Consider the following 27,500-nt stretch of genomic DNA (forward strand, 5'->3'; position numbering starts at 1 on the left):
GCCTGCAAGGATTCGAGTGGAGGCCCTGGGCCTTGTCTCCGATCACGCTAATTTATTACGGGGAAAAAAGGGCGCTTCTTTCACTGACTTGTATCCGATTTTTTCAAAATTTGCTTATTCGCCCCGGATTTATAGCCTCTCGAGCAAATAAAAATCAATGAGGGCTAAAATAAGAGCGGGATTCGCTTTCAATCAATATCTCTCGAAATGCGTCATAAAACTTTCTCACCTCTGAGATAAACTCGTCGTGATAAAGTAATGCAATAACACAATGAGACCACAGATTCCAGGCGATGTTCAAGGTGCCGCTTAGACCTCGGCATGACCTTTGACCGTCACTGCCACCTGCCATCTGATAGAGATATCATTAATGGTGATGGCCATTGTATCCTTGTTACAGGACTGTGGCCGTATTCTCCGAACGGGCTCTTATCTCACGGGGAGACAGCGAGGCCCTTCGACCATTTGCGAAAGCTACAAAGTCTTGACCACGCTATACGCCTCATAAAACGCTTCGACACAGCCAAATCGGTAATGCTTCTCGGTAAAACACCTGTCCAGCACGTCACACAACGCCAATATAACACACCACTTAGGTGCCCCACCGAAACGATGAGGATCGAAGTTAGAATTTTTTTAATTTTAAATTAAATTGAAAGAATTTTCTATTGTTTATTGCAGTGCTGATGAGTTTTTTATTTATATTCTAGAACCGTTTTAAGATTTTTTTATTGAGAAACTATTTTTTTATTTTTTGTTTCAAAAATTTTGAAAATATGTTGAGTGCTTGGATTTATGGGTGATCAATCGAAATAAAATAGGTAGTATGTGTTTTAATACAAGATTTTCACTTTTCTGTTTTTATGGAAGCTGTACGACAATTGTAAGTTGTAATTCCAATATTTTTTCTTTAATTTTTGTTAGCAATTTTGCAAAAAAGTTAAAATTATTCATTTATCACATACAAAATTTCATTTGTCCATATTTTACCAATCTTTAGGTGAACTTGATAGACAGCAACAATTTAGACATGCTATCTCTTATCTGTTTTTGTTACATTCCGCCAAAACGTGTCAGGACAGTCGAAGAGAACCTGCTTTGGGTTATAGCAATAAATACCTACTTTACCAAATTACGATAGTATGCTCATTTTTAATGTGAGCTATTGAATAAAATTCGATAGTCACAATTACCTACGTCTTCCGTCTAACTATGTAATTACATTTACTAAATAATATTCAGAATAACAAACAGATCACATCGAAGAAAGAATGACAGAATAATAAAAATGTGTGTGTGTATTAATTCAGTTATTTATCTGGTAAAAAAGGTGTAGTAAAAAGACTAGACTGTATTTAGTTTCCAATTTATTTCTTTTTGAAATCACGTCTCCTTTCGTCCTTTCTTTAATTAATTTCTTTAAAACAAAAGAAAAAAGCAATATCCACTTATTGTTTAAGAAAACAGATTGCACTAAGTAAGTTTATTTGGACAGAAATTTTCTATTTCCATTGGTTTTTATTTTAATTAATGTATTTCTCACTCTTATAAATATGATACAGCCCTGAAGAAGAGTTGTACAGATACAGGACAAGAAGCATAACAATAATTTTACAATGATTTTCCTCCCAGTAAGGTAGGGGAAAGTGGGACAATACCGCGCATCAATGTTACGGCCATTTGACAAGGGTATTTTAAATTTTGCCTATACAGGCTTTTGCAGAAAGCGCAAAATTCATCCTAGTAGCGTCAAATTTACTTAATTTGATGCGTACACTTCGTACACATTTGTTATAACTGGTTGTTACGTGATATAAGCAATGTAAGTCAAAAGGTTTTGTTATAGTAGATTTTTTTATTTGTATCAATTTGTCATTCTTTATGCTTCCATTTGAACATAGTCGAGATCAAATTGTATGTTTATTTTTTATAAATAAACGATTGTATAATAATGTAGGCACAACTGAAGGGTAATAGAGCGTCGTTTTTGTTTTTTTTTATTTTTTGAAAAAATGTCACCAATTTTCAAAAAAAAATGAAAAAGGCAAAGGCTATGAAAAAAAAACAACAGGTACATAGTTTTTAATGTTATCATTTTCAGTTACCTACTTGTAATGACTTTCCCCAATTTCCCCTACCTATTTTCCTCGTTAAAAAATTAGTTACATATTAATCTTCTCACATTAAATAAAATCATTAAGATTAATTTATCATTAAAATAAATCATTAAATATTATACAATTATTATACAATGTGTTCAAAAATGGTTGTTTATTAGATTGATTAAAAAATCAAATTTAATATGACGCTTTGTCCAAGTGCCTCTTATTGTAGTTTAATCATCTTTTAATTAGCTTTGTACTCACTTTTTTTGGCAAAGTTGTTTCAAGTGTAAAGCTTGTCTTGAATTTTGTTTTATATTTCCATGATTTTTGTTGTTGTCTATGCTTTCGTTTTTAGATTGAAAGCCTTTTTGCATTATTATGATGGATCTGTCACTTTGACTGCATTCACAATTTAAATTAAGCGGCAAATTACGTTCAAATTTCATTGGTGACTTGATGTACAACCATTTTCAAACAGTGTATTTCCTACAATAGTAGATATCTATAGTTCGCAAGTTATGCAGTTTATTTATGGGGTTACAAAAGAAACTTGTTTTTAGACCAATAAGAATTTAAAAAAAAATCTAATTCCATTTTTTTAATTACGTAATATCTAACTCAATTAAACGTTGGCTTTGAAAACCGGTATTACTGTAAACTGTAACTGCAATGAGTAATTTTTAATCTATCTCTTTGTTCAATAAACAATAAAAACTGCTGTACTACTCTCTCAACCCTCTCAACTACGGACACCGATGGAGAATCTTTAATTGTCCATTGTAAAGAGGTGGCCACTAATGGCAGGTGGACAATTTTAATATAGGTACAATAATGTCCGCTGAAAAGAGGTGTCCGTTATTCGGAGGTGTCCATTAAGGGTGGTTTCACTGTAGTTGATTTATTTTAATTCTCTTATGAGAATTTTTAAGAGCTTGTACTTTTGTATTATTTATTTCTGAGGTTAGCCTCAGTGAAAGGCCTTTGGGCCAGCCTGTACTTCCACGTTGTAAACTTAATTCCGGCAACCCTCGTCAGGCATGTAATTCCGCCTTTTTTAATAAAAATAACGTCGCCCATAAAATGTTGATGGTATAGCAGCAGATTCCATCTGAAGCGCCCTCGAGCCGGTCCTTTATTGGACGATTTACGATTTGTTGTTCCAACTGGTCCCGAATTAATTCGAGTTATTCGTAAAGATGGCGTCGGGGGGCTTATTTTCGCCCCGGAATAAATTCGTGCATTGATAGTTCCAGCATGTCGTACATTCGCAACATACTTAGCATTCATGTATTATTTATTGCACATAAATTCAGAGACGGACCTTTCCGCTGAAGTGCCGTTCAAACTACGCGAACCCCGGCGTGTAATGTGACAACACTAAATCTTGGATATTGCAGATGACCACCTCGAAACCGGCAGTCGTTAACGACGCACCCGACACTCTTAAAACACTAATAATGTGCACGGCCAAAACGGCCTGAGTTATGACGGGGTGCTCCGGTGGGCGGGGGTCAAGAAATTTTTTCCATAAATCATCTCCAAACATAAAATATGCAAATGCGTTTATCTGACCTGACCTTTAATCCTTAATTTTGTATTAAATTAAATATCTAATGGCTGTAAGTTGGCGGTATTTTTGACTTGGCGTCACATCAGCCCCTGAAAGCGCCTAAACCGCAGGCCAAAGTGTGTATCTAAGCGTCGTCGGTGCGCCAAATCGGATGCTGCGTGCGCTAATTAGAGGAAGTCGCTATTGAATCGTTTGTAGGTCGCTTGGCAACTCCTATTAACAGTCCTCCGATTTAAGCTTTAAGGCGTCTTTCGCGGAACCGTTTGAGGAATTTTGCAACAATGCGAGAGGCAGGCAGATTTGGAAAATGTCAATTTATTGTAATTAGGCGGGATTTCGGCTGCAGCGGGTCGATAGAACGCGGCGGTGGCCAATTAATAATAATTCGCGAAGGGAAAGCCAATTACATTAAATGTAACGAAATAACCACGGCCCACATCAAAAGCTCCACTGGACCTAAAGCTCGTTCGCTGCTAAATGCAAACAGGAGATAACAAAGCAGGTAAACGCAATGATCGCTGATGATGTTAGCCAGAAATGCGTATGGGATAATAGGCGTGCACCGGGATGTTGTCTGCTCTGATGGACACGACGCGAGAGACGGTCAGCAAACGGATGCCATTGTGGCTCAAAGACACCGAGATGATATCACCACAATTGCCATTGTGCGAATTAACACTGGACAGGTCGTGTTTACGTACATTACACAATCATTTCTATTCGGAATGAAAAATAAATAAAATAAGTCGAATAATGCTTGTATTAAAACGATTAAAACGTTCCTAAAATGGAATAAAAAAACTCGAAACTCATTTAATGTCAACCATTAGCGATTGACAATAAAAATAAATATTGAATCTTCTTCACTGTACACAGAAAACGTGTAAAACCTTCTCGCAATGGCATTTTATGGTCGTATAACGCTGACCATTTGTTTTAGAGTAAGAAAAGTGAAAATATTAATTTATATTGGTGCCAAGAAGCACACTTCAATTTTTTCGAAATATAATCCCGTAGTCTAAATAAGACCATGTTCCTATTTTTTTTTATTTAATAGCACGTAATGATTCATTGTCGACTAAATTGCTCATGGATTTACCTCTAAAAGAACAGTAAATATTGCAAATAACATCATTAGGTAATTGATCAGGTTATTCCAAGCCAACAATGCAAATTTTGCACCTTGACGATTACTTTACTTCTCACCAAACGATGTTTTCCTCTTAAAATTTTTTCATAATGTGTGGCGTCCCCCAATTTTAGTTGAATTTTGTCGAAGTAACTTTCGAGAGGAATGCTGCTGTGTATACAGTGTGTCTCAAAATTGACGCCCGTGCTTTGAGAATTTAATTCATAAAATAAATCAAAAGTGAAGAATAAAATATTTTCGAATTGTCCTTCGTTATCGAGTTATTGATAATAAGTAAATAATATGCTGCCTTTTCAATTATTTGTCCAACATAATTCATTAGCTAATGTTAGCAATGTTAAAATTCTTTGAATCGCTCTGTCTAGCGACAAGTATTTTTACTTTCATTCGGTTCTGTATGTTTATAACGATACGATACTACTGCATTAGTAGTGCATTTGAGATTTTGTTGATATGTTAAAAGTTCGGTTAAGTTAGATATGTGAATGATGCCAGTGATACTGCATGCGGAAAAGTTTCCAAATCGCATTGTAGCATATTTTGGTAAATTCGTTTTTTATAAATTTGAATGTTTAAATTTTAAATTTTAGTTTTTTTATCCAATAACTGGATACCGAAGTCCAATAGGACAATTTTTCACTCTTAACTTTTGATTTGTTTTAGTCTCCTGAAACAAATCCTAAAAGCACAGGCGTCAATTTTGTGACAACAGAAATAAGTTTCTGGAACTGCCATTATTAAAGTTTCTTGCTTTCATGTGACTGTTTTAGCTCTTCTATATTTATTTAAGGATATTTTTATGGTAAATTAGTTTTGCCAAGTACAGTGGAACTCGATTATAATAAATACCCAAGTGACTTTAGAATTTGTTCGTTATAACCGAACGTCGTCCTTATGGAGTAATTTTCAACTTAAAGATAGGTATACGAAGGCAAATATTTTATTTTTTTACTTATTTTCGTTTGTATTTAATATTTTAGCCGTTTATTATTTCCTAGAATGTAATAAAAATACACGGGCGTACGATATATCCGAGCAGTAGAACGCTTTTTTGTGTAAATGTTGGTGGAGTGTTTGTTAAAAGCCGGGTTCGTTATAACCGAGTTCCAGTGTAACGAATATTTAAAAAAATATGCATCATGGTTTAGATTTTATGGCACTAATAGGAAGAGAACAGGAATTGAAATAATTCGTACATTCCAAAAAATACAATTTTTGCAGTGAGACGACAGAGAAAGCTAAAAGTAGGTATCAATCAATAAATGAAAAAAATTCAATTTTTGTACGTCGATTCCGACGAAACTATACGAGATTTTGAAACATTTTCTAAAACCTATAAACTTTACCTATTTTTGCTTTTGTTCGCAATTTTCTCGAAAACTATTATGCGAAGGCATTAGGAAGCACAATAATCATTTTTTAAAGACTGATATTTGAAAGAATTTTCCATATATAATAAACTTGATGGGCTTGCAGGTAATGGTTCCGGATTTATTGCCCGATAAATGCTCCGGGTACCGGAAATCGATCAAAAACTCGATCAAAATCGGAAAAATAAACGTTTTAAAATCGAACCTAGCGGTATTTTCTTGCATTTTTAGGTGCATAAAACGTTTTTTGAGTGAATTTGACGAACTATTATTTTTTTGAGTTTTTTACGCTCATTTAAATACATACAAGTCTCAAAACTTAATTTTAATAAAATATAGCAATTGTCAGGATATTTGTGTAGTGTGGGTGTGTTGGTTCGTTATTATTATTACGAAGCAATATTATGACTTGCCACGTATTCGTAATAAGATTTATGCAAATTTTTAACGCTTTTACAAGGTTATACTGATCCAAATGCGATTTAAAGTGACATAGCGTGACAAATTCCTAAAAATAATAAAATAAGAGTCATTATGTGGACTCGTATTCAGTGTTCAGTGTAGCCCATCAATAATAGCTAATCGTGTCTAAATTAAGCGCAGGCTCCTTGCACAATTCCTTCCATTTATGGATTTATGTAACGTCGATTAGCCCATTTCGAGTGTGAAAAAACGTCGGTGTGCCTGCACCCACGATACAATTCATATAAAGCTCATGCAAGATGCAATTGATACTCCGCGTAGTCAAAGCTAATGCATTTGGTTGCACAATAATAAAAGGTTAAACCTAAGTAAACGATTTAATTGAATTACGTGAAGTCTCTCGACTGGAACGCGACTCATTTTATCCGTTCTGTTGTACGTAGGCGTCGCTCCTAGTAGTAAAAAACTAAAAATAACCGAGTCAAGAGTCGAAACCTTCCCATATCCGAAATAGCCGAAAAAGCTCCAGTCATGTCGATCCAAACTGGTCATTAGCGGAGATTCGGAACGCATGTTTGGTACTGCTGCTGACTCATCACCGTCTTGATTAACTTGTCAGTGTTTTTACTTAAAAAGCGGCATTTTTTAATTTCTTCCGCCCCGAAAACACTGGAACTTTTATAATTACGAAAATATTATCTACGCTCTCGAGCTTTAATTAATCTCGAGATGGGAGACGGCGGTTTTTATGCAACGGAACCGTAATTGCGTCGACGACGATTTCGAGGACGAGGAGTTTCGTCCAGGACGCATGGTCATTAACACCTCACTTTTGACACAAACAAATCTCGCATGGATTTATCTGCCGTCAAGCGCCAAAGCACCGGCCATTACCGACTCGCTTTATAAATTTCATCGTACATCACAACACTTTGTACTTATTTCTGATTAATAGAGCGATTTTTTATACGAGCTCTTAATTAGAAAAGCGCTGCTGCTGCTGGACCATCATTAAGACACAACAAATTGGATAACTCCCGAGGGAACGAAAGAATCATCGGCGTTGTCTAGCTCCGTGTAAATTAGCCTCAACTAGAAGCGTTTACTCTTAATTAAATGTCATTCCAACGTACCCAAAGTTAACAGTACATTTCACTCAAACACGCCTCAATCTAATAACTGAAATCCAGGCCCCGGCCTGTCTTTCTCAATCTTTCGCTCCATCTCGGCTACGTAATTGGTTTTCATAAATATTGCGCCAGTGCCCACCTAACTCCACGGAATGCAAAACCAGCTTCTATTTAAAAAAATTAAATAATTATTTACGAACCAAGCTAAGGCTTTAATTTTACTGAAAAGCTTAATCCACAATAATTATGCCCGTGTTACGTCGAACTATTTTATTTTCGAAAAATGCAAAAGCTCATAGTGATTTACTGGTTGTCTATGTTAAAAGTCGCCCCCTGGCAAAGCTTTATCCCCCAATATCCCAACTCTGTTATCTCCTAACAAAAGCATGTGTAAACACGCAGCATGAAGAGTGAGGAATTTAAAAAACGTTTCTTCAATTGGCCAAGCCCTCTGGCGATTTCCCAAAAACAGCAAAAAACGGTTAGACAATCAGGAACCATAAACGGTACCGTCCGTTTTTGTGGGTTCTCGATCCCGAAACGGGTCGTAAAGTAGGTACCATGGCCGTGGGTGTTGGACCCTCGCTCGCTTTTACGACAGACTTCGTGGAACCGACCGTCGGGGGGCACAACCCGTAACAATAATTAGTCAAGGGGCATATAATTCCACATTGACAGCCCGTCCCGGTGTCAACTTGTCAACCTTTTACGATTTCCAGGGATGCTCTCGCTCTTCGCTGCGAATTTATAGGAAGAAATAACAATTAATAGCAGCTGCGATTGCACTATTAGGAAAAATCGTGCTTGTTGCTTTGTTTGGAGGACAAGCTGCGGGAGGCCGCCGCTGGGGATGCCCTCCAGTCGGCCAGGCGAGGGGCGACCGCGGGGGCACGGCTGGGCCGGGGCGGCCGGCGATGGGCCGCTGGAACACCTCTTCATTTAGCAGGGAGCGCGATTTAAATCGACCCCTGTGTAATCTGGTCCTACCACCATATGGCCGATTTTTAATGTCTGTGACTTGGCTGTTTGTGTACGCAAATTATCGTCGTAATTAAATGTGAAGAGGGTCGACACTCGACGCAAGCGGTAATTTCGGTTTTAGGACCGAGCGGGAAAAATCACGCGACATAAATTTTATAGATATGATTCGAGATAATGCGATAGAGGAAGCCCCAGCTTTCGGCATAACTGCGGTGTTTAATTCCAGTTTGTCACCGAAAAATGCTTGATCTTTAGTTCCTCAAACTTTGCTATTCTTCCGATAAAGTATGAAATTAAATTATCCAAACTCTTATTTGAGCTGTAATTAAACTACTAAGTAGTCTTTGGAGGAGCGTTCCAAAGGCTGGAAGTTTAAGAATGCAAAAGTGAAAAAAGTATCGTCCTGAGCGCGCTAAAACAGGCCGTAACTCTTCCCTCCATTCATCGCATTCAATTAAAATTGTTGAGCAATTAAAAAATCTCCTTTGCAAACATCGTCCGCAAAAATCCCTGATTTATTATTAATTAAACACTTATTTCTGTAAGTAACGCCTAATTTAATTTGCCACAAAAGCGCAGTCACACTTCCTCGTCGTGCCACTTCCCGGAATAGTTTTATGAGCCTTTTTATGTAAAACCAAGAGTTGGTATGTTTCTTCCACGAACCGAAATTAATTCCGATTGAAAATTCCACAATTCGAAGAGTCGTCCATCCTGGTCGCAACCAAGTGAAATTGCAAACAGCATGAGGCCTAGGTGTCCACAGAGATCCGAGATTAGATTTCGTTCTGGATAATGGCTTGGCTCTTTTGTTGCAAAATCCTCCGGTTTTTTCAGCGCGGCTCGGTATAATCCGCACCACTTCCCAACTCTGTACACTATTTTGACAAAGGACGACTTGTTTTGGCTCTTTGGAGGTGCGGGGGCGTAATTAGGTGCTTGGACCCCGGCGGGGGGCCGCTGGAACACCAGCCATTTCACTTAATCTACTTGCATAATCCCAAAGGTTCTAATGCTATTAAGCGGAAAGAGCATTACCGGAATTAGTTTTAAATTGCCTCGCAGCTGGACGAGGTTTATTAATTTTCCAGGAAAGGCGGCGTGCTGCTTGACGGCTATATCTTATCTCGCCAAAGACAAGTCACAACTATTTAATAATAACGTGCACAAATATTTTTTAATTTGTTTGGAAATAAAAAAATTCGGATGGGCATACTGTGGGCATTTGGGCAATTTTTGTAATCATCTTCGGGTGGATTAGCATATTGACAAACACGCGAATGGGCCGCGGGCGCAATCGGTGGATGATAGTTCTGGTTGAAAAAAGCCCAAGTCGAGTGAAGATATAAAAAGCTTCAACAGGTAAGTCAAAGAGATTTCCACTCGAATTCATCCATTTTGCAAGTGATTGAAACATCCTGAAAGAAAATAAACGTCCGCTGGAAATAGTTTTGAAAGCTGCACGCTGCTGAAAGCTCCATACGCCGCTAAACGTAGTTAATTGCTTAAGTTATTAACATGGATGTGGAAAGTCGTCCATTGATTTCGAAAGCGATCTCGGCCCGATATTCCCTTTCAACTCGTCTGTTCCACCCGCCATTACTCGTGTTTTACAAATCGCTTATCAGTTTATTATCAACCTTCACTGTAACAAATGTCATTACGACAAAACTCATGTCGCGATAGCATTAAATTGATAAAGTATTATGTCCGACTAGCATTTAACCATTTTCCCCAACCCTCCGCAATCAAATATTCATTTCGTCTGCTTAAGGCCGTTAACGATTCTTTTTACTCATTTCTTAATTATTATCCTGGCATGTATCGCACAATGGCTCCGGCGAAAAATCGTTTCTTTGGATTGCCGTGAATGCATAATGAAATGACGGCAATGAGTGTGCAAGTCCGACATAATCAGATAGGCGTCCCGGAGTTTCGAGTCCGGGCGACAAGGCCCCGGAACACGCGAACGCCGACATCTGATTGTGTAATTACACCGAGGCTATTAATTCACGCGCCAGGTGCTGATTGCCTCGGAAAAAACTCCTGTTTGCATTTACGCGAATTTAAGCATTGTCGCCCCTTCAAAAAGTGGCCGAGACGTCGATAAATCAGGCCGGGTTTTGGCACCGCCGACACCTAATTGACAAGCATCATTTCCTGGTGGAAGTAGGTACACGGTCGCCCTCAATTTCCGGTCAGCCCTTCCCCAATTATAGCCGTAATCACAGGAAATTATCAAATGTGCACCAGCAGAACACATCCTCCTTATCTACCTGATTCATGGGACGATGCGGTCGCCATTATCATGTAAACGTGGATAAGCCGCGCATTGCGTAATTCTGACGCTATGCCGGATGCCATCAATAAAATTGCTTGGACGGAAATCGACCATTCGCTGCTTGGGATGTCCAAGATTAATTACTATTGAGACGGCGTTTTTGCAGCCTCGGAGCCGCCATTAGGCACGTGATGGCATGTAAAATAATCCGGGGACACACATGTCTATGGCGGGCAGGGAATTTATGTTATGTAGGTCGCCGCAGGAAGATTGTTGACGTGTAACACAAGCTCCCGGTTTTACCCGCTCTATATTGTCTGCGTGGAAAGGGTAGGATTTCGCCGCATTTACTTTCGATAACACAAATAAAGGGGCGACCAATAATATATTTAATAGAGTTACAAAAACAGGAGTTTGGGGAATATATCCGGTTACCGCAACTCCCCAATTTTTGGCGCAATTTTCTGTCGGGAGAAGACGTCCGAAACTCCCGCAATAATAAAGAGGTAAAGTTTGTGTGTTTATCCACAACAAAGCCGGATGAAAATCGGTAGCCGCGAGTCTGCCACGTAGCCGTCCGATGTTATGAATTATTCAAAACGCATACATTTCGTCGAGATCCAATTTTTTGTTAGGACTAGAACAGATTCGAGGTGGAGAAATGAAGCCGTCTCAAGGTCCGTACTGTTAGTCTGACATGCAAATGCAACATCAGTCATTGTGCTGATGAAAAGTGGGCGGAAGGCTTGATTCGATTTCAGCGCCTTCAAAAGTGGCAAAATTTTTCCCCCGGTGTGCAGTTTTTATCTCGTTTTGCGTCCGTCCCCGGACATAACTCACGGCAAATGGCACACAATGCTGGTAATTAACATGTGAAATATTACAAAAACAAGTGGAATTATTAATCTTGGGTGAAGTTCGGGAGCGAGATTGGCCTGTCACGAGCGGGATACAAATTGAGGCCGCCTCGGCCATCACTTCTTCTAAATCATCAAGCAAACGCATTAATGGCACACACTCACACACAACTCTATTATTTTACGACAGACTAAACGCTTTTTATTCAACAACAGGTAAATAAATGGCATACCACGTCTCTGCTACACAAGAGGTGATGTACGACTTGGGCCTTCTGAAACCTGAAACAATAAAATTTGAATTAATGATCGGCTGAAGGGTGTTGGTGATTGAATAATAAAACGCTGAAAATTTACAGCGTGAGACTGAATTATTTTAGCATACCTTGACTGAACTTGCGGCAATAAGGCATTAGTGAGTAGTGATTGTACCGGAGATTACGCATGACGAGAGTATTGTTATTCGAGATTTATAAGCGCTGCAAGGAGATTGTAAATCAACCCATACCGCGAATTGTCTTGTGTTTCCCGCTAAAGTCGGTTTTCTCAGCACATTTTATAATAATTAAATATGATCAGGTCGAAGATAGGGATCAAAAAATGCAAAAACCTTGAAAACACTAATTAGATAGTTACGAAAGTGTAACAAAGTGTTGGACAAATTCCCCGTTGTCCGATCTTATCTCGTACCTCACATCTGGCCAAATAACTTAATAAATCGCGGATTCGAGACGTGTTCATCAGCTGCCACCTGTTCCCGTCAACTTGTCGTCCCACCTAGACATGTTGGGCCACAAAGCACATCTCAACCCATTCGAAATCTCCGATTGATTTTAATTACAGTCGCCTCCATTTTTAATTGGAAAGCATCCAATACCCTCTGCGGTTCGTCGAACCGCCCCCACTTGGAAAACAAATAGAGATTTACCTGAAACGCAGGTATAAACGTCGACTGGAGCAAATCTGGGCCGTAAACTGGCCGACCGTTGGGATACCCTGTCAAAGTCGCCGTTAAGTCTAGCGGAATTGAAAAATTCCGACGAGCTTTTCTAGGAAGCCGAAACGAAAATGGAAGCTTTTACGATGTACTTGCAGTTTTAAGCGCCCATTACGACCTACCTGGGCCCACAGGGGCCATGGGGAGCACAGGAAGGCAATATTGACTGGGTTCCCACCCAGAGATAGATAATCATTTAAATCGCATTCCATTTTTTTAAATTTTGTTCTAAGACGACAAAAACGCCAGATTTTTTTTTAATTTTTCCTTAATACACTTTTCAAATAGCTATTACGGCAAGACTAAAAGAGCTAGGACAGAAAGTCGGATTCCATCATAAACTGAATAAAATCAATGTAAAATTACATCATTTTTACATATCCATTTTTAGTATTTTTACAGCAAGTTTTATGTTACAAAAGTTAGTACACATTAAATAGTGTCCTACGTTTAAAAAATATCATGAGACCGAAAATATACTGAATTAGAGCAAGCACCTGGTGTCTTTAATTATATAAATTTACATTTTAATAAGTAATTTATTGCCAACAATTTGTAAAATTACATTTTTTATTTAAAAATACATAAAAAAGTGAGTAAAAAAAAGAGAAACGTTTCAACAATTTGGGGTTAAGAGGGTTAAAAATGGTTTCCACAATTTGTAAGAAAAAAATTTTTTTAAACAGGTATTGTTACAATAGTTGTTAAAAAATTGATTGTGATTTCTTACTTAACAGATTAAATTTGGACTTGACAACTTTGTTCATTTGACTATCTTTCTAGTAAATGTAAAAAAATGAGAGAATGTTATTTGAATTGAATAATAGACAAAATGTAATATTTAATAAAAATAACACGTTAACAGAAAACGCATCAATCTGTAGTGCACTGGTAAGTATACAGTGTTTAAAAAATTAGGTATGAGGAGAATTTTTGATAAATTTTAATGGTGAAACAATATTTTACATATTTCGAAATGTTATTTTCTTCGTCGGTGAAAAACTAAAACTAACAAAGTCCGAACCTTCGGTTTTACAATTACCGTAGGCTCCCGGTTATCCGAAACGGTTAGGATAATCGAAGTTTCGGTTAAACCGAAGGTAAAAACAAGAGTTGTAAAAAACTGTTCTAAACGAAAAAAAAATGATATGCAATGGTTTGTCCAACTGTGTATGTACATTTTGAATAAACAGATCTAAAATTGATTGTTCAGTTTTACAATAAAAGTGTTTCTGTATCTGCATGTGTGCCAAAACATAAAAAATTAAATAAATGAAAAATCAAAACTGTTTACAGTATGCTCAAATGCGCAAGCTCGGTTCGGATAATCGAGAGATTTTTTTCGGATAAATAGGAGTTTCAATTTTTTAAATTTGCTCCAGATAATCCGATTATAAAGCGGTTTCGGATAATCGGGAGTCTACTGTATATTTATTTCAATTAAGTTAAAATAAATATCAAATAATTTTAAAATTAAATTTCCGCACTTCTTCAATTTAACCCAAAGGTAGGTACATTTATTCTGCAAAACAGTTATGGAAAAATATTGCGATATTACTATTGTGGATTATTGTACAGGAGATGTCATTGATTTTTACAGAATTAAATCAGTACACAGGTAAAAACTACATAGTTGATGTAACATTACATGAAAATGAGGTTTTACATTACACTATGTAATTTTACAGTACCTATTTAACGTAAGTAACAAATAATCAACGTAAAGTTCTGTGTTTTTGTGTTAATATTGTAAACAGCACATTAAAATTATGTGATAATATAGGTTTCAATCAATTGTGACACTTTGGTGGAGTGTTTGGAAATTTTTCCATTTTTTTTTTATAACCTATGGCAAAATTATTCGAAAAGATGAAACCATGTTTACGGAAGCTATGTAAAATGATCTGGGAAATTGATAAGCGTCAAGAAAACTGCAAAATTCGTACTAGTTTTCAAGTTATCTACACAGATATTCAGTGAAGCCTTTTGCTCTGAATGTCACACAACTCCCATATATTTATTAATTGTATTAATGTTGTGTTAATTAAAAAAAACTTGTCAATGCAAATGTTCAGCAAAAATTAACTCTAAAAACAGATGTTGCTTTAATTTAGCTACTCACAGTTGAAAGAGTAACTATTTGATTCATTGTTTTTGTCCACGGTTCGCTACATTGTGCACCGTTGGCAGGAAATTTTTGAAAACTAAACCTATCTTTTTTATTATATTTTTTTTAACCTAAACATAATCTGTTTATGTTTTGGCGACCCTAAGATGCGGACATTAGAGGTGCGGTAAAAAATAAATAATAGATTCAATCCAATTTCATGATAAGACAAGTTTTATTCATCTGTCAATATATAGAAAGGGACACCTGTATAATAGGGTTTTGTATACACAATTGAAGGTCAAATTGGCCCTAAAAAATGCACACACTCCTGGCATTACTATTAGAATAATAAAAGAAAAAATCTTTGGTCGCATTGTCATCTAAACAATTTCGAATACCACAAACGTACAAAATTATAGAGGGTTGGTGGGCCACCGCCATAAATAAAATAGAGAAATGAATAAAATAATGATCACGTGACGTGTCGTTTGTGCGAATCGTCCAATTTCACAGTGGTGGTAGCTCATGCAAATGAGTAATTTGTCGCGCGATAAAAACGCACCTAATCTAATTAACGGCTCGTTATCTGCGATCTTTGTCGATTTTGAGCCGGAATGTTGAAACGCGGCCCGCTAATGACTCCATACATCATCCGGTTTCCTTAAATAATAAACCGTCGACAATAACAGTTCTTTAATCGGTCGGCGGCCGTAATTATGTCGTTTCTGCGTCTCTAATCGTCGCTATATGAATAATTCCACGTGTGAAAAACACGTATTGGTACCCTTTGGTAATTCGTCGCGTGCGTGACAGATGTCGCCGCGATAGCGACGCTCAAATCTCAACTTTACCATAATCGAATTTCGTTGATTCACCCACCGATGAGATTTACGGCAATTATCGTTACCACCCCACCTGGGACACGCAGGGATGGAGCGATTTGTAAATTCCAGATAATGACGGGTTGATAATAATCGGGGTTTTTACGCTGTTTGGCGGCGCGGGGTGAAGAATAAACAAATAGTAGATAATGGGCCATGGACGCATTTCAGGAAAATGAAGGGGAAAAGGAAAAATAATTTATTTAAAATGAATTAACAGTCGATTTAGACGGCGGTTTTGCCACAATCCCCCATAAGTTCTGGACCCACAAGCCCCCATCTAAAAAACCACGCATATTAACTCCGTCATCCAAACCCCGAACGTTGCCAATTTCGGCGCAACTCTCTCCTTTGTGAGCGAAAGCGTGGCATAAAACGTTAAAAAATTCCTCCCTCCTGAAACAAGCGATAAACAATAAATCAGTGGCGTAAAATTTCCAATATCGGCGACAAGTCATCGGCCGGTAAATACACACACATACGCACATCGGCGTGTCCTTAAACTCGGCACGCTATCAAAATTTTCTTCCGCTCATTGTCCTTAAATTTGGGGTGCAAAGGGAGCACGCACCTGGGCGCACAGCTGCAAGGATGCTGCGACAAGGTAAAACGGCACTTATAACGCCTATGCCGAGCGACGAGACCGACATAAATCACCCGAGCTTTTTTTCGAAAGAGAGATTTTTACGGTGGATGTGACGCACGAATTGCGTGTCTTTGCGAGGATAACGCGCAATGCGAAGCGATTAAAGTATGCATCGGAAATGTTTACGAGACAGGGACAGTGGAGAAAAATTACTGGATTTTGATTAGAACTTGCAGTGGTACATAGTTCCCGAGAGTTAGATAATGATGGATGGAGAAAAGGAAAAATCTGTCGTACTTACAACTTTCATATTTTTTAACTACTTGAAAATTGTTTGAAATAAAGTAAAAAATTTGCATTTTTTATACATTTCTCTTAATTTTACTCTGGAAAAACATTTCGGTCAGTTTTAAGTTTCTTGTAATTTTATTGAGCAACTGTTTTTGGATTTAATTTCTTTGTCATAAAACGCAATAATCATACTAAAATACACTAGAAATCTTTGAATGATCCTCATGACTTTGCTCATCCTGCTCTAGTTCAAATCGTTTTTCTAAGTTTGCCATAACGTGTAAGGAGTTCTTCTAGGATTCAACTTTTCTTGTATCTTGATCGTTTTTAAATTTTGTACAGTTGAATAAAGTCTCATGTGAAATTAGATTTTTGTGGCAATTTTCTCTTAGATCGTTGAACAATTTCAAAAAGTTTGCTTTTATTGACAATTACTTTCTTAATTAACTATTAAACTCACTTTATACTAATTTCAAAAATAGTAATATCAAGCTTCATGTATAAAATAAACTTTATTTTTTAACAAAAAAATTGCTTCTTTTAAGCAAGGAATAAGCAGTTACAGCTGTTATCAGCAAATATCTGATTTCTTCTGATAACAGATATTTATTGAGGAATGGCTTCCAGATTTTGTAATTACTTTTTTGTTAGAAATCAAAGTTAACAAAAATTTTGTGTTACTCAGCCTGGGGCTCATTATAACTACGACCAGATTATTAAATTGCTTTCTTACTCGTTCGTCATATTATTAATCGTCTAATATTTTTATTAAATAATAATTAGTATAGCTAAAAAGTTGAATTTATTACTGAGTAATTAATTTATTAAAAAAAACATGAGTTTAATAACGGTAAAAAAATTAAAAACTATACGTTATTTATCCAACCAGAAGTACTAATACAGAAAAACCTCTCAACAACGGACACCGACGGGGAACCTTTAATTATCCGTTGTGGAGAGGTGTCCGCTAATAGGAGGTGAAAATTTTAATATACGTTTTGTTACATTCGTACAAAAATGTCCGTCGTGAAGAAGTGTCCGTTATTCGGAGGTGTCCGTTAAGGGAGAATTCACTATAATAATATTTTTTCTTAGCAAATTTTTAAAAAAATACATTACCTCTTAACATTTAGATTATTTTACCTAGCATTTACAATATTTTACATAGAAAATGACTATTACATACTTAGCAGTTTATTAGTTTCCTTTAATAACAACATTATTACATTCGAATTTATTTTTAAGGGATAAACTTTAACCATGAAATTTGTACTAAGATACCACTTGCTAGAAACAATTGCATTACTAGAGAAGTAAAAAGAATTTTGAAAAAATGATCACATTTGTAACCTTTATTACGTTTATATTTTTTTTGTAAAAAATATTCTAGACAAAAAACGCTTGGTAATATACTTTTGCCCAACCCTGTATGAAATATTATAGTAAAGTGTCGAGAAACAAAAAAAAATCCGACAATACTTTAAAACGTTCTTGAATTACGCCAACAACATTTATTTACTTGAACGATCTTAAAAGCATTGACCTTTATCTGGTCGGTATTTTAAATTCGGGTTTATTAAATGGAATAATGTGGTCCCACCTATTTATGTATATCTTAAAGAAAAGTACATACAACATACCTACTAGTCGGAAAAACAAAAAAGTAGCAACTTAGCTTAAAACTTCATTCCACACACGATTTAATCAATAAATAATTTAATTAATAAGACTAAAAATAAATAGTTTCAGTAGGTGTCTAATGATTGATTTTTCCATTTACAGTCGTGCACTTATTTAATGTGGTGACTCGGTACCGCTAGGGTTAGGTTTGGGTTTAATTGGAACCGTTTCGAAATACTTTCCATATTGTAACACGATATGACTAAGCACTTTTCTAATAAAATCCAATTAGTGCTTGCCGGACTATAACTGTTTTTTCATCACAATATTTGATAAAAGTATTAAGATGTGGACTGGAGAAAAATCTCGGGAATTCGAAGCCGAGAGGGTAGGTGGAAGAATGTGGCAGGTGGTGATATGTTGGCTTATCAGCAAGTCATTAGATCACGGTACAGTGCCTCCTATTTCACACTTTATTAAAGAAGCATGCGTGCCGCATTGTTGGAATTGTTGCCGATGGTTGTTGAGGAGTCGAGGTGAGATGTGATGATAGCTACACGCCTGTTTCAATCAATATTACAAGAAGTGATGGGAGGACGGATGGAGATCAGACGGAGATGGCTGGCTGTTCGCTCTGATTGATTTTACAACACTTAATTACATCGATACCACGAGCAGATTTATGAAAGCAAGTTTTTTCGTTCGATGTGATTTGGCGGTACCTTAGCCCTCCGTCCGGAACCCGGAAGGCCGTCACGCGCTTCAGCGCAATTAGCAAAGAGCGATGCATTGAGAGATAAAATTTGCCCCTGAAACATCAATCAAATGGGAGAAATTGCCCAATCACAACAATAATTATAAGAAAATGCGTTACGTCACCGAAATCACTTACCCAACGCGGCTCAAAGCGGCCGCCGTGGTCAATTAAAATCGAAATTTGGGCGGAGTACCCCAAATGCCAAGAGACAAATGTCAAGGAAGAGCGGCTCAAATGAATCTTGACAATTCGGGTTGCGGAAATGGTTGCAACACGGCCAAGTGCGTAAGAAAATTTGCTTTCTAATCAGTTTTTTGGGGTTTTCAACACTGTTTAAACTGGATTATGAAACCCGCTCTTTAGCAACTACATTTCTGTAATTTTCGGACCTATGACCAGCATCCTGGTTCTTTGGCGCTTGGGAAAGGTTTTCGCTCTTGGAATTTGTACAAATCATTATTTACTTTCTAATGGTGAAACGAATTTTCTTATGTCCCAGCGAGTCGGCAAAGTCCATTCTTGAGTCTTAAATGTTAAAAAATTCAATAACGTGCTGGATCACGCTGGCATAGTCCTGTTTATTTTTTTAAGTTTTAATTAGTTTTCGTAACATTATCTACGCAAATTCAGTACTTACACAAATTTTCTGGAAATGCAAAAATAATCCTGAAAATTAACCACAGATTGAAAAACCTGAGAAAATTATTTGATAAGTGTTCATCTCGTCAAACATGCATTTTTTGTTTACCACTAGAATTTTGTTTTTCAGACGACACTAATGTTTTGAGGTAAATATTGATAGCACTGATAGCATTCTGTTGAATGAATAGGGTACGCTCTTGCTGAAAATGTAGAAACTATTTTTAGTTTTGGTGATGAGCCCAATTGGGCTGGATCTAGATCTCAGATAAGCACTTTCACCACAAATGTGTGATAGAGCTAGATGGCACTTGTACTAGATTGTAGAAACTAGATCAGTGCAAAATAATAAGCAGGAAGATGAAAGAGGGTTCATTTAGCAAGCTTAGAATTTTTTCTACAGCGTTATCTCAAATCTGTAACCTTTAAAACACCACCAGAAAACTTAAATGATTTAGAACACATGTTATGCAAAAGAATTTTTATATTTGTAAAAGTTTGAAAAACGCTTTGTATACTACATGGAGACAAATAGTAATCATTTTAAACACTTCCTGTAGATCGGTTTTTTGTTACAACTCAAAATGTAATGTTAATTTCTTTTTTTGGGGGTGTATATTCTTTATTTTTATATTTATACATATACCTATATTCTTGAAGAAACAATTCAACATCTTGTTGAAGAATGCCAAATTACAAGTTTTCAAAGAGACTTCAATGAAATCCATCAACTGTCGCCAGAAGCTAAAACTTGGTTATCTACTATAAAAGTTTTGTTATTTCTTCTATATAGGTATAATGTATTATTGTCCTTTTTTTCTGTCATACGAATACTTTATTGTTATTATCATTATTTTTATTTTTTTACAGACTTAACCAAAAGTAGCGCACAAAATTCATAACATTTATTATTAGACATTAAAAAAAACTCGAAAATGTCGTTTTTTTAATATTCTGACATGAGAGTATAATATTTATGATGTCATTCGTATTTGAATTGTGAAGTCATTGTTATTATTTTCTTAAATATCAACTTACATTTTTGTTTAGTGTTTTAGTTAGTACACATTTTTATTTTTATGGTAGTAGAAAAGTAGAAAAAAATCAAAAAAATAAAATAAAAAAAATAAAAAAGAATAAAATAAATTAAAATTAAAACTAAATTTTTATTCACTGTTTTAGATAGCACACATCTTTATCTTTCTAATAATAAGAAAAAAATAAAAATTAATAAAAAAATTTAAAAAAATTAAAAAATATTCATATTTAAACATAATGTGTTTTATTTTGTTGTTCTTGACTTGTTTTATAAGCGGCAATTGTTTTTAAAAAAAATTTTTACAATTAACATGAAAACACATAATTTGACACATAAACACAAAAAAAATAACAAAAAACAATACCCCTCACAAAATAGAGTAAGAACAAAAAGATGAACCCTTTTGTGGAATAGTTTCAATGAATTTAATAACTTTTTTATTTTGTTTTCTTTTTTTTTGATTTTATCATACTTACCAGAAAAATAAAAATGTGTACCTACTAACTAAAACACTAAACAAAAATGAAAGTTGTCATTTAAAAAAATATAAAAAATGACGTCAGAAATGTTATACTATCAAAATGAGGTATTTTAAAAAGTTAAATCGACTTGTTCGAAGATTTTTTTGAAAAATGAGTCATGAAAAGGGTATGATTTCATGCGTTACTTTTGGTACAGTCTGTATAATAAAATTTCAATATAATTGTAATAAATTTTAAAATGAAAATTAAAATTTCTTTTGTGCACGACGATAGTAATAGGTATTATAGTAATAGAGTAGGTACGTATTAGCTGTTTCAAAACTACAAAAACCAACGTCGCATTTTACCGAATTATTTTTTTAAATAATGTTGATAAAGTTGTAAAATAGTTATTAATGAATAGAAATTTTAAATTACATTAGCTATTAATTTTTGAAGTGCATGAATAATTTATAACAGATAATTTTGAGAAAAAATGCGAGTTGGTGTTTTTATAGTTTTAAAACAGCTAATGTAGGTAACCTTATAAATATATAAAAAATAATCGGCACTCAAAAAAAGACAGCTAAACTCTTGTTGAAAATAGGTACCTACCTAGACCTACCTTTATTCTGAGGTCATGAAGTTTAAACTTTTTAAAAGCTTGATTGTAGGTGTTTCAAAAGAGGTAAATGCTACACCAAAAAAGTGTCCCCTTATAAATAAAAAAAGACTGGTTTCGGGATTTTCAAATTTTTCTTTTATTTTCTGAAACATTCAAATCCTCAATCAATCACAAAAATACACAAGGTGATCCTGTAAAAATTTCGATATGGTCCGCGTTTGGAATAAATTATCCTGTTTCGAGAAATAATTCCGAAAGTAGATTTATAGCCCGAAAAATCGTAATTTAGTCGACGTCTTCACCTAATTTCAATAACAAAAGTGGCATCTCCGCTAGTTGTAGTGTTCCAGCGCGAATAATTCGTGGTCCGTGCATGTGCATATCCGTTGAAAATGTTAGATGGTCTTCGGTGCGATAATGGATGTGACGTAAACTGGAGGGCGTCCACGGTATATATTTACTGTGTTATTAGGTAAGTGACATCAGACGGTAAAAGCGGCTGTCGATGCCCGTCATCGATGATTACCTCTCACACGCAACCAACTCCTAATGTCCAGCCATAAACGGCAACAAACGCTCCTCATATCGATCAACAAAGAACAGATTTTTGCCTCTGATATCGGCCACCGGAAGCTCGGCTAATCCGGGACGAAATTTTGGTGGTGGCTCTAAAGGATCGGACGCTAGATAAGAGCGGGTTCACACTTTGCCATTGTTAGGATTTATGTATTTTTGACGAGCACTTTGAGGTGACGTGTGACTAATTGGGGGCGTCAGGACCGGCGAAAAAAGCAACACTTTCCAAATCTCCAAGAAGTACCAGAAAAAACTTTCGGAAGGGAATGTCCCTTTCAGGCTAATTCGCTTGGAGCAAGTCCTGTTTTGTTTCTGTTGCTTGGAGGGTGCACTTAACTTCTGTTTTGGGAAAACATCGCGACTTTGATCGATGGAAAATTCAAACTAGTGCTGAACTCGACCCAAAAAGTAATTAACGCGTAATTTATTATCTAAGTTTTGATGGCACACGAGTACAGTCGGGGCCAAAGAAAACGCCGCTCTTGCGGTCATTCATTTTCCGCTTTGCTTGCCGAAATTACCTGTTATTGCCCCTTTGCCATACACTCAATTACCCTCCGATTCCGTCGAATTCTTAATGAAATGAGTACGTAATTAAATAAGTCGGGTCAGAGTGCATGAAGGGAGGTTTGTGGCGAGGGTTGATGTGATTTTACCGTGGGAAATGTGTGGAACGCATGCGATCGTCCACCTGTTCTTCGCCGTGATCTCTGCAGGAAATACGCTGGAATACCACCCTGTATATTGCATGCGTATGTACTGTGATTTGGACGATGTGAAAATATGGAATTGTTTCGCAGCGGATGTGTTATTACGCCTATGGGGTCATTATGGGTTCTGGGCCAGACCCGATTTCCATAAAAAATAGGGTGGGAGCGTGTAATTACCCAAAAATTTAATTATTTTTACTTCAAATACAGCATAATTGTGTGCATAGATAATTCATTGAAAAAACATTAAGGTCCTTAAAATGACCTGACTTTAATTTTTTTGGTCGAATTTTGATATCACAAAACATTTTTTTCATCTTTTGAATGTAACACCTAATTGGTGGCTTTGTCACCCGACAGTCACTCCACCATCTTATTCCCAACACAAACATTGAGCACTAAAAAAATAAAAACCAAAAAAATCCTCCCAAAATTACGGGCCATTCGACAAATCGTTTTGTTAAAGTTATCCCTTCTCTTTCCGATTAGAAAAAATTATATAAATTTTATGCTTGGCGTATAACAGGTGTTTTTGTGAATTGTTCTCTTAAAAAAATCACTTAGTGCAAAGCCTCTATAATTTGGATAATTCAAAAGGAAAAGTTGGGACATGTTTAAAAGTGCCGATGATTATATATACATTATTATACCAATTTTAATACTAAAGCCTCTACTTACATTTTCTTCCGCATCTGGTCACCAAGATTACGTGAAAAACGGAATTTGTGATTTTTAAATGCCGTTTAAGGAAATTATAGTCCAAGAGTTGGGCAATTTTGGGAGCACAGGGACAAAACGGTTGCGGAACTATTTGTATACCTACCTGCTCATAATTTTCCCTTGTGAAAATATTTTTTAATGTTAAAAACTCATAATAATAAGTATCTACATAAATTTCGTCATTTTTTTTCCAATTCCTTCTAAATAAAATTAATTAATTTACAAATCAATTAATATTAACAAGCTGCAACAATTGTAAACATGCCATGTGTAAATAATGTTGTTTTGTGCAAAAAATAAGTTAAATAAATATCACTGAGTCTTATAAAATAGTTAATTAAAAAAAATTAAACATTCAAAAAAAAATGTTTGCTCAAAACATCATCTAATTAACATTTTCGAGTGACACTAAGATTCGTAATATATTCATTAAAAAAAATTATTTTTCATTTTAGGTAGGTATACGTATTAATGTGACTATTTTCCTTACAAATGTTGGCGTATTTAGCAAACACTCGGAGAGTATCTGACTACTGAATATTTTTAATTAATATCTACCTATTTACTGAATTCTAAAAATATTCTGAAAAAAACACGTAAATAGAGAAAAATAGTAAATAGAATATAATACTGTCTAAAATATAATTATTTGGTCGTTTTTTATTTTTTTTATTTCTTCGTAATTCTGTGTGATTAGTTTTTGAGATACAGCAAAAATACTTTTAGCAGATTCACCTTGTATACTTATGACTCTTATGAATAGGGTTCGAGGTAAAGTTCACATCTTAGGCTGCAAGAAACTTAAAAATTCAATATTTGTGTTTATTTTTTTTTATGTAAAAGGTAAATTAATCTAGTGCAGCAAGAGGGTGTTTTATTTTTTAGTCGTAGTGCAATAACTTTGCTTTGGGACTCTAACAAAAGCGGTAACAGAAAAAGATCTTGCCAAGAAGTTTTTGAAAATTTTTTCTCTTTAAATTATCCTAAATCGTAAATGCCAGTCTCATTTGTTTTAAATTTTATTAAAAATAAATGTATAACTGCGTAACTAAAATATAGAGTGAGTCAATAGTGGGTTACTTTTGACCTTAGATACTTCGTTTGATTTTTGAAAAGTTTAATTAAATCAACACTCGTTTTTTATCTTTTAAATAATAATAATCCATAATAAAATTTTAGCAAAACTGTCAAGACAAACTTGACACTACCCAGAATAATGTAATCGTTAATTAAATTTGTTCTTTTCAACGATTACCGATCTGTTCAGCTGAAATCAGTATTAATGGTTGCATATTAATACAAATTCAGAAAAAACCCACTATTGACTCACCCTGTATACTACATTTTTTACATTTGTTAACTCAAGCTGAAGTCGCTTTAATAAAGAAATATCAACTGTTAAAATCGAAATTTTAACACTTTAAAATACAATTAAAAAAAATAAATAACAATAAAATCAAGTCAATAAAAAACAACAAGAACACGTTACAAGTACAAAATGATATTTTATAATAATTTATTTCTAAAGTTAGAATTTATACTCTAAATTGTTAAATTGTTAAATAATAAGATAGATCTTGAGTTAAGTACTCTAAATTTGGGATAATTTGCAACACGCCTATGTTTACACGAAGCGAGCGTCACAACTAAATTCTAACTGAGACAGTGATTTCGAACAAAATTTACCGTGATGTTTGGCGATTGTAGTGGCTCAAAAAAATGTGGACAATTAGATGAGTGTATAAAACAGTTATTTTCATAATTTAACACGCTAAATATTTGGTTTTTAATTTTTGTCCATGAGACGTTCGGCTGCAGTCTCACAGATTTAGCATTTTGTTTTTGTGTTGTTGCACCTTTATCATTTTCCAGCTTGATTGCATTTGCCAGAGTGACTTTGTGTGTGCGCTGCTCTTGCCCATATTTGGCGGCAAGTTGGTGCTTCTGTCCGTCCACATGTCTTGTGCATCCACGCCATTATCCTCCGTATAATTTGCGTCCGGTATGCTCTCCTGTCTTGTTCTCCGTCCCAGAAGCCATCATATATAAATTCCTGTAGTGACATAGTGTACATGCACGTCCACCAGGTCATATATCTGTCCGTGATTTATGTCTCTCAGTGCGGTACAAACACCCGAATGATTGATAACAATCGGAACAGAGAGATTCCCATGCAGTGCGGAATGTCAGGCCCGGCTTCCGGTTCCGGGCAGGTGACCGCGAGCAGCGCCGTGGCGGTCATACGTGGAACCACGCTCGATGGACCACGGAGTGAATTTTCGGAAAATTTTCCGATTCGGAGCAGCTGGTGGTAAATCACGGCTTTTCCAGCAGCGCTCGAGACATATTTACTTGAGCATATCACCGGTGGTACACGTCCAGTGTCGCTTTACCGCCGGTGGTAACAGGAGCTGGTCTCGGCGGGTGGGTTTCAGCCCGTATGAGGGCCGATATCTCGACGATGTCCAGTCATACGATCCGAGGAACGGCAGCGGTGTCTCTTACGAGCGATGTGGTGGATTCATTCGATTCTGTTAATTTGCAGCGGAATTACTGACCGTGATTCCGATTCCTGTGAATAACGTTCGGATGTAATTGCGATGTGAGGGCGTTTTGGGGTCGCAAGCGGGCCACACTCGAGGACACTCAAGGATGAAATTGATAGAACGGTTTTTCTAAGTGCTTGAAATATGACTCTCATAAGGAAAGGGACATTGCGAGGCGAAGCACCACCAGAAATTGATTGCGAGCGTCTTGTTTTCTCAGAAAAGACAAATCTCACATGTGGGATTTAATAAAATACAACTGCGTCAATCACTCAAAATATTTCACAAACTCCTCTTCCTAGCGCAGTTTTATCTCTTTTTACACCCAAGAAGACCATAATTTCGACCGATTTTGCTCTATTTATACACCTAAATAACAAAATCGAGTTTTTCTAAACCAGTCCACGAACATTTTATCCACTTTTTCCCCACTCTTATTGAATTATGCCCCCATTCTTTACGATATTTGAGAGTAAAAATGCGATCCTGAATTATCATGATGATCATGATTCATAAAATCACGGTCATTGGTCCAATCACGAAACAATTTAAAATTTACCATAAACTGCTCATTCTATGTGTACCGCCTGACATTTTTTATTTTGTGAACTGTATCAACTATCGATTTTCTCTTGCATTTTTTCCAAAAAAGTGTAGTAATATCAAAATAATACAGTCGAACTCTAATAAATTAAACCCTTGATAATTCGATGTTTTGATAACTGAGTGAGAATTCCGTAGAACCGAAAGTCGCGATATTCTAGTAGTATAGTCGAACAATGTGAAAATGACGCCTCAATAAACCAGCCCCTGCTGTGGATAGCGACTCTTCTAACCGCAAGCAGGCAGGATCGTAATTTATCTGAATGGAAACTTGACGTAGTTTCAAGATAAATTTCTTTACATCAACGGAAATGAAAATTTAATTCAAAATTAAACTACTTCAAATAAATTGCCACTTACATTGCACTGACAAACGTCAAGTTAATTAAAAGAAAATGTTGCGTTTTTTTAATGAAAAATGTAACAAACCATTTATTCCTTAAAGAAAATTATGCATTACAAATGATCATTA

At 35.9% G+C, this 27,500-nt stretch overlaps 1 long non-coding RNA gene across 10 annotated transcripts in view; it reads right to left on the bottom strand.

Annotated features, from left to right (window-relative positions):
- The window catches only part of LOC135266349 (uncharacterized), a 267,145-nt gene that overhangs the window by 41,748 nt on the left and 197,897 nt on the right, over window positions 1–27,500 (bottom strand). For all 10 annotated transcript variants that reach the window (XR_010334338.1, XR_010334334.1, XR_010334342.1 and 7 more), the window contains one exon: window positions 12,101–12,149. This is a non-coding gene — a long non-coding RNA (uncharacterized LOC135266349). The remainder of the gene's footprint in view (window positions 1–12,100; window positions 12,150–27,500) is intronic.

The sequence above is a fragment of the Tribolium castaneum genome, chromosome 5 (genome assembly GCF_031307605.1).
Source record: "Tribolium castaneum strain GA2 chromosome 5, icTriCast1.1, whole genome shotgun sequence".
Classification (NCBI taxonomy): Eukaryota; Metazoa; Arthropoda; class Insecta; order Coleoptera; family Tenebrionidae; genus Tribolium; species Tribolium castaneum.